Source organism: Equus przewalskii, chromosome 5 (genome assembly GCF_037783145.1).
Source record: "Equus przewalskii isolate Varuska chromosome 5, EquPr2, whole genome shotgun sequence".
Taxonomy (NCBI): domain Eukaryota; kingdom Metazoa; phylum Chordata; class Mammalia; order Perissodactyla; family Equidae; genus Equus; species Equus przewalskii.
The window spans coordinates 70,314,604-70,322,032 of record NC_091835.1 but is presented as its reverse complement, the minus strand read 5'-3'; the positions used below and the strand labels follow the sequence as shown (position 1 = coordinate 70,322,032).

The 7,429-nt window shown below is 59.8% G+C and overlaps 1 long non-coding RNA gene across 1 annotated transcript; it reads right to left on the bottom strand.

The window, feature by feature from the left end:
* Positions 1-3,429: 3,429 nt before the first annotated feature.
* On the bottom strand, positions 3,430-6,387 carry LOC139083594 (uncharacterized). Its single transcript, XR_011540449.1, has 3 exons — positions 5,876-6,387; positions 5,666-5,770; positions 3,430-4,125 (listed from the first exon to the last, which is right to left on the bottom strand). It is a non-coding gene; the product is annotated as an uncharacterized lncRNA (long non-coding RNA).
* Positions 6,388-7,429: the final 1,042 nt, after the last annotated feature.

Genomic DNA, 7,429 nt, shown 5'->3' with positions numbered 1-7,429 from the left:
CCTTTAAAAGCTTATAAACCACTAACTACTTCCCCTTTCAGCCTGGCCCCGCCCTGGCCCAGGAGGACTAGTCCCCACCTGTACGCGAAGGCAGCTGCCCCCAGGCCCTCCGCGCTGCTCACATGTGTCTTTGGCACCACAGACCCAAAGGGGCACCCTCCTGAGGGTCTCCTGTCCCCCACACTGCGGTGAAAACGTGTGTCTACACACACAGGCAGTCAGGCCCTCTCGGACACAGGGGCACGCTGTGAGAGCCCCGTGCACACACTCGCAGCCCCCTCTCTCCCTCACACACACCTCACGTGTCTTCATGCCATCCCCACACTCATGGGTGCCCCCGGGCACAGAGGAGCCCCTACTTGGGGGCCCTCAAGCTCCTCCACATACCCGGAAAACGTGTGCCCTTCCCCTACCCTACGTGCTCTCTGGGGTACGCACACTCAGGTACACAAAGGGCTAATGGGCAAAACGCCCCAGGGCCCACATTCCATTCACACGCTCGTGTGTGCACTCTACACTTGCACAGACACAGACACCCAGCAGGATGTACACACTCAAATCACACGCCTGCACCAGACACACGCATGCATGCATGAATGCCCAATTGTCCACACCCTGTTCACACACTCACGCACACCCCCAGACAAAAGGTGGGACCTTCAGGATGCCGGGGTGAGAATACGAGCGGGAGAGAGCTGAAGCTGGCAGGCAGCCGGGAGTCCCAGCCTCACCTCCAGGAGCCGCTGCTCTCCGTCTACAGCCCCAGCCCTGGGCTCCAAAGGGCGAGAGCTGGCCTCAGGCACGGTCTTCCCGCCGGCCTGAGGCAGACAGTGGGCTGGGCCTGGCCAGCCTTCAGGAGGAGGGGGACATCATGGGGACAAGACAGCCCGTGGTGCATTGGATGACCTCCTGCCGAGGGGACCCCAGGAGGGGAGCACGGGCAGCTTGAACTCAGGGAGGGGAGAGTCTGAGTGGGGGCGAGTGAGTGGAAGAGAAGCAGAGGGAACAAGGAGGAGACGGGAGAGGGAAGCTGAGGAGGTAGTGAGGGGGAAGAGGAGATGGGAAGGGCTGGGGAAGAAAGAAATGGAAGGAGTCGGAAAGGATAGTGCCAGAGACGGAAGGGAAGCTGGAGGCAGGAGTTAAGGCAGGGGGAGAGGGAGAGAGAGAAGAAGGAAGAAGAGAAAGGAAAAGAGGATGCACGGAGACAGGGCCACGGGCGTCTTTTCCAGGACCAGGAACCATGAGGTGGGGGGCTCACTTCCCCTGCTCCTGGGCTGACTGCACCACCCACTACCCTGGCCCTGCTGGGAGCAATCCCCTGGGGACGTACTCTGCCTCAACACCTTGGCTGGCCCCAACCTGCCACCTGCCCAACACCCACATGAGGACAACTTCCAACAAGACCCCGGCGGCAGGTGCCCCGGGAGGGCGGCTGGCGACACTGGCGTGTGAGCGTGTCTGGACCCCACTCACTCCTCTGCTCCCCCGGGGTGTGGCAAAAGCTGGGAACCCTGAGACAGAGCTGGAAGGGGCCCGAATCCCTCATGCCCGGGGTTGGTCGGCCTACTTCTTCCTGTTCAGGGCTCTGCGGAGTCAGGAGACGAGCCGTAAAAAGCAAAGACTCGGAGACGTCCAGAGCTGGGCGAGTCCAGGGTTCTCACCCCTTTGTGCCTAAGCTGTCACCCCACCTTCCCCGTCCTCCCAGACCTGGGGCACCTGGTCCCACTCTCACAGGACTGGGTGGCCAGCTGGAAGGTTCTGAGAGAGCAGCTCAGATTTCAGGGGAGCAAAGGAGGCGTTGGGAAGACCTCACCCAGCAGCTCTTCACCCCAACACACTTCCAGAACCTCCATCCGTCCAGCCCCTTCCAACGCACTCTAAGAGCTTTGTCATCACTCCCAGAGCCCACCTCGGGCCATGTGGTAGCCAGCAGGTCCTGTTGAGCTTCTCCAGGTTTCTGCGCCCTGGAACTCAGGCCCAGATGGAGGAAGTGACTGTTCATCAATCAGATAGTCCAAGGGGCAGAGGGAAAGGCGTTGTGCCCTCCACTGTTCAGATAAGAGCGCGGAGCTTCCAAGAGGTGGCAGCTCGTGTCTGAGGGCCTGTGGAGCAGACCAGCCTTAGAGGCCTAAAGGGAGGATGTGGCACAGCCAAGGCCATGGTCAGGCCCCTGGCCAGCTCTTCCTCCAGCTCCGGTCCTCTGCCTCAGCCTTCCCCCGCCAGCAGAGCCCTGACAGTGTCTGCCCTCTATCCCACTCACACACCCGCCTGGGCTCCAAATGCCTTGCCCCTCCCACACATGCAGCCCATCCCCGCCCCTCCCCAGGAGCACACGGCCCCCTCATCACTCCCTCCTCCCTGAAACCTGAAGTCAGACCACCCCATCCCTCCTCGCTCCCACAGCATGGCCCCTGCATCAGACCACCCCTCTCCCCTGCCTAAAAACCCTTCAGTGGCTCCCCACTCCCCTGGAGATTCAGTGCATACTCCTAACGTCACATCTACCACACTGCCGACTTTTCTGGACTCATCTCTACCCACCGTCCCTGCCTGTAACACACCCAGGGACCTCCAACCACAACCAACCACACGAGTGCTTCCAGGCCGTGGCTCGCCTGCCCGGCACAGCCTCCCACCCCCATCGGGAGGGGCACGCGCAGCCCTCAGAGCTCCCAGAGCCCCCAGGGCTCCCCCCTTGAAGGCCCATCTGAATCCCCCTCTGTGTGTGCAGGACCCGGTGACTCTCGGCCCAGTGACCATCCTCAGCACCTAGTAGGTGTTTTATAAGTATTGTCAATAATGATGGGACTCTAACCATTTCAGGGATGGGGCGTCTGCTCCCCTCTCCTCTGCACAGTGCAGGCCACAGAGGCGCTCAGGCGGAGCAGGGCAGCTGGCAGTCGGTTTCCCCTCCGCCCCACCCCCATGCTCCCTCTCTGGGAGCTGCACCGGCCCCTCTTCGCAGGCTTCACCAGCGGTGGCAGGCCCCTGCACGGCCTAGGCCCCCGAGGACTGTCCCCAGGAGAGTGGGCTTTGCAGCCCAGCAAGGAAGTTGGAGGCACACCTTGTCCCACTAAGCTCCCTTAATCCCCTCAGGCTCCAAGAGGGCCTGAGACCCCCTCCCACCGCCTGCCTCTGCGGAGCCACCCAGAGGCCACAAAGATGACATCACCCTCTTCCCAACAGCTTTCCCAGCTCCTTCACTTCCTGGAGCAGCTGGAGCAAGGAGTTGATGCATAAGGGCCCTGCCCTTAGGAAGCTTCTGACTGGAAAGCGAGGAACGAGCCTGTCACCGCAGCCCAGACAGACACAGGGACAAGCCAGGCCAGGGTGCGGGCTGACACGTGCTGTCGGATGATGACAGCAACACAGTAATCATGGCTACTCCTCGTTAAGCACTTACTAAGGACCAGACTCCAAGCCAAGCAATTGGTAGATGTTTTCCTGTTTAATCCTCCCCATAAATCTATGGGGTAGATAGAATCCTTATTTTACAGATTGAAAAAGGAAGCTCAGAGAGACCTAGCAATTTGTGCAGCATCACACAGCTAGCCAGTGGTGGAGCTGACATGCAAATCCAGAGCCACCGATTCCAAAGGCCGCACCCCTTCCAACCCGTTTCACGACCACCCCAAACTCTGGGTGGGGGGTTGCTACTTCCCTTCCAAAAAAGCCTCAAGGGCTCCCCACTGCCAGGAGCAGAAGCTCCCCAGGATATGCCTGCCTACCTTTCCACGGCCACCCCGCCCACACCCATAGCACCGCAGATTTCAGTCTCACATTTTCCAAGGGGAGCCCTCTGAGCTTCGCTTCTGCTCTTCCCTGGGGCTCACACGCCTGCCCCATTTTACAGATGAGAAAACAGAGGATTAGGAACGTTAAGTAACTAGCCCAAGGTCATGCAGCCGGGAAGCAATCGAGCCCGGTTAGAACCCAGGTCATTAGAGCATCAAGCAATAAAGCACTAATTTGTGTTCCAGACAATTAGAGAATGGGAATGAGCAGGACTGGCTGCTAATGATGCAGACCGCCGCGGAGAGAGGTGGGCGGGGCCCAGAGTGGAGGAGGGCCAGCCTGGCCTCCAGGGATGGTGGGGTCTGGATGGGCGACCTGGAGAGGGGAAGCCTAAGAAAAGTACAGAAACAAGAGAAAAAAGAGAGGGAAAAATTAGGGAGGCAGCGTGATACGGTGGAAAGGGCTTGGGCTGGGGGGCAGGAGACCTGCAATGTCCCCCAAATTACTGTGTGATCTTGAGCAGGGCCCTTCCCTCTCTGGGACATGTCTTTTCTGTACATGAAGGATAGATGATTCATGCCTTGACAGTCCCTGGGGTCCCACCCATCCTGACATCCTAGGATTCTGACTGTGTATGTGGCCACTAGGACCTAAAACACAGGATCTGACCCCAGATCCACTGACCTAGGGCACAGGCTTGGACACCAAGAGCAGACGTGCCAACTGGCAACACGTCCCCTGGCAGGGCACACCCGAGGGCTGGCCCCAGTTACATGCCAGGAGTTGCCCCACATCCCTGTCTCCATTCACCCGTGCTGTGAGCATGTGTGGGCTCGCTACGGTGGGTCCAGTGCTGTGGGAGCTGGAATGCAGCGGTGAGTGGTCAAGACGGAACAGTGGGCTCACGGGGGAGCAATAGGCTATGCCCACCACAGGTCAAAGCTGAGACCCCAGCTGATCCTCGGGCAGGGGAAGGGAACGGGGGTCCTTAGAGAAGGGGCAGAGAAAGCTTCCTGGGAGTAAGTGTAGGGTGTTGGGATTAGAATGAGAGGTGTACCAAATTGGAGGACATTTGGGGAACAAGAATGGGCCGCAGTCAAGACAGGACTGCACCCAAATATAGAGTACATTCCGGACCATTAGCAAAGAGGACATTCTCTCTTAAGCGCCTGTGATACACCAATACAGATGCCACTGGAGGGGCAGAAATTGTATCACTAGAGACTGTGGACACCTGTATGTGTGCACACGCATGCACACTCACGTGCACACACGCACACACACAAATGCCTGCAGAAAGACCCCCAAATCAGGCCATCCATCTCCCCACCTCCATACTGAGCCCTTCACAACTCTCTCCCTCGCCAGAGAACACGCCCTTCACATGCCGATGACGTGCAGCCCCGAAGTCAGAAGGTCCTGCGGTCTCACCTCACTCCTTCTTGCTGCTGTGCTGACGCGCGCGCCTTCCTTTCTGACTCAAGAGGCGCCAGACAGAATCAGTGCCCCCACCCCTGCATAGCTGACCTCCACCCTCTGGTAGGGGAACTCACCTCTTCTCTTTCCTGCCTGTTTGACCTCCAACTCCTGCCCCTCTCCTTATTCACCACTGACGCTAAATGAAGGAATAAGTGAGCACTGGGGGCCCACATGGTCCTCGGGGGCCCTGCCTCCCTGGACCCTCAAGATGGATCCCAGAGCTGGAGCTCCCCCGCTTACTGGCTGAGAAAACTTGGCCTGCATTTCCATGTTCTGCAAGGTTGTGGTGAAGATGACATGAGAACTAGGAACCTCTCTCGGAGCAGGACACAGAACAAACCCGCAAGGAGGAGCGCCACACTTATTATTGACATGGTCCTTCATCTTAACTCGCCCTTCCCTCATCCCACCATTCCAGCCTCCGAGCAGGAAGTCCTTCTTGAAGCCTAACCTCAAGCCTTCATGCCATGGCACGAGCCAGTGTTGCACCTTTTGTTGGAGTCTGGGGACCAAGGTGGATGAGGCTTCAAACTGGCTGGTTGAAGGAGCCACCTCCCTGGAAGGGGACGGGGCCAGGAGGGAGATTACCGAGGCGCCAGGCCCAGAGCTCCGCCATGCACCTGCCGAGGCTCCAGCAGAGATGGGGGGCATGCCAACTTACCCCGCCCCATGACCTCATGGCTGCTTTTGCCAGGCGCTGGCTCAGGGAGCAGGTGATGACAGCAGGGCCTGGGCACAGAGCCCAAGGACCAGAAGGCGGGAAAACTGTGAGGGCCAACAGCAGAGCCATCCCCACAAGGCTCAGACACGAAGTCCCCCCGGCCTCCATGTGAGGGTTTTGGTTAGTGACCCAGCACCCCTGTCTCAGCTCCCCCTCCCAGGCCCCGTCATGCTGCCCCCCGGTCCCCAGAGGACAGTGGATGAGGGGAGGGGGGACTCTCTCTTCTTCCCCAAGGGTCAGTCTCTCCTTTCGCATCTCTTTTGGCTTCTCTCTGCTCCAAACTGCTGGCCCTAAACAGGATGCTGCTGTTGGAAGCGTGGAGAGTTTCCTGGGCTGGAGACGATGGCCAAACACAGTCGTTCCTGAGACCGCTGCAGGCACGCTCTAACTGCCAGTTATACAGTGACTCTGAATCCCCAAGTCGACGCCTCCGCCCTCATCTCAGGGCATCTCTAGAGGTGAGGACAGAGCAGGAGGCAACCCCAGTGCCGAAGTTCTCCCGTAGCTTGATCCCCAACCCCTCCTTCCCCAGCCCACCCCAGGACGCGCCTCCCAGGAGCTCCCCTCCACCCACCGCAAAATCCACTGCTGGGCTCAAGAGACCCTCCACCCAGCCCGGGGTGGACAGACTGCAGCTCCTGGAACACAGCACGGTGAGACCCAGTGGTAACCCCGGGCCTCGGCCCTCGTGGTCCCAGGAGTGAAGTCACCTGCGCCAGAAGCCCTGTTGGACTGTCAGGGGCTCCCTTCACCTCTTGATTCAGCTGGCGCCCAGAGCTCTGTGCCTCAGGGCATTCTTCCTGCACCCCACCTCACTGTCGTCTCAGCCAGGCTCCCTACACACGCCTCCCCCTCCTCACCAGGGAGCCCCCACCCATTCCAGCTGCTCCACCCTGCTTCATGGCCCACCCCTCCTACAGGAAGCCACCCGGGGTCCTCCCCTCTCCCTCTTCAACCACCACCCTAGCCCCAGTGCCCAAGGTGTGTCTGCTGTCCCCACCTCGGACCTTGGCCCAGGCTTGGGATGCACTGGCCACCCTCCGGGGAACGCCTGGAAAACCACAGCAATGCCTCTTCCTTGAATCCTGGGTCTACCCTACCCTGACCCCCACAGTCTCTCCTTCCCTCCCAACTCCTGGCCCTGCAGGCCCCTCTCTGCAAAGGAAGGGGGTAGACTAAGGGCCTGTCCCACTCAGGAGCCCTGTGAATCTGAAGTTGCTCTCCACTACCCCAGGCCAACCCCAAAGCAGCCAAGCGTGGGGACGGGGTGACTGCGGGCCTGTCCTCTTCCCCACTGGCACCCTGACCCCTGAGGGGGTGGCAGCAGGCCACAGCAGCACCCCCTTCACTTCTCAGAATCCCCACAGGCCCCACACTCCTCCCTCATCTTTCCCCAGACAGCCGAGAAAAGACACCCCAGGGACCTCAGGCCAAAATGGGGCCAAATTCCCTGGAGAAGAGGACCTGGCTCAAGGCCACACCACATTTCCATGC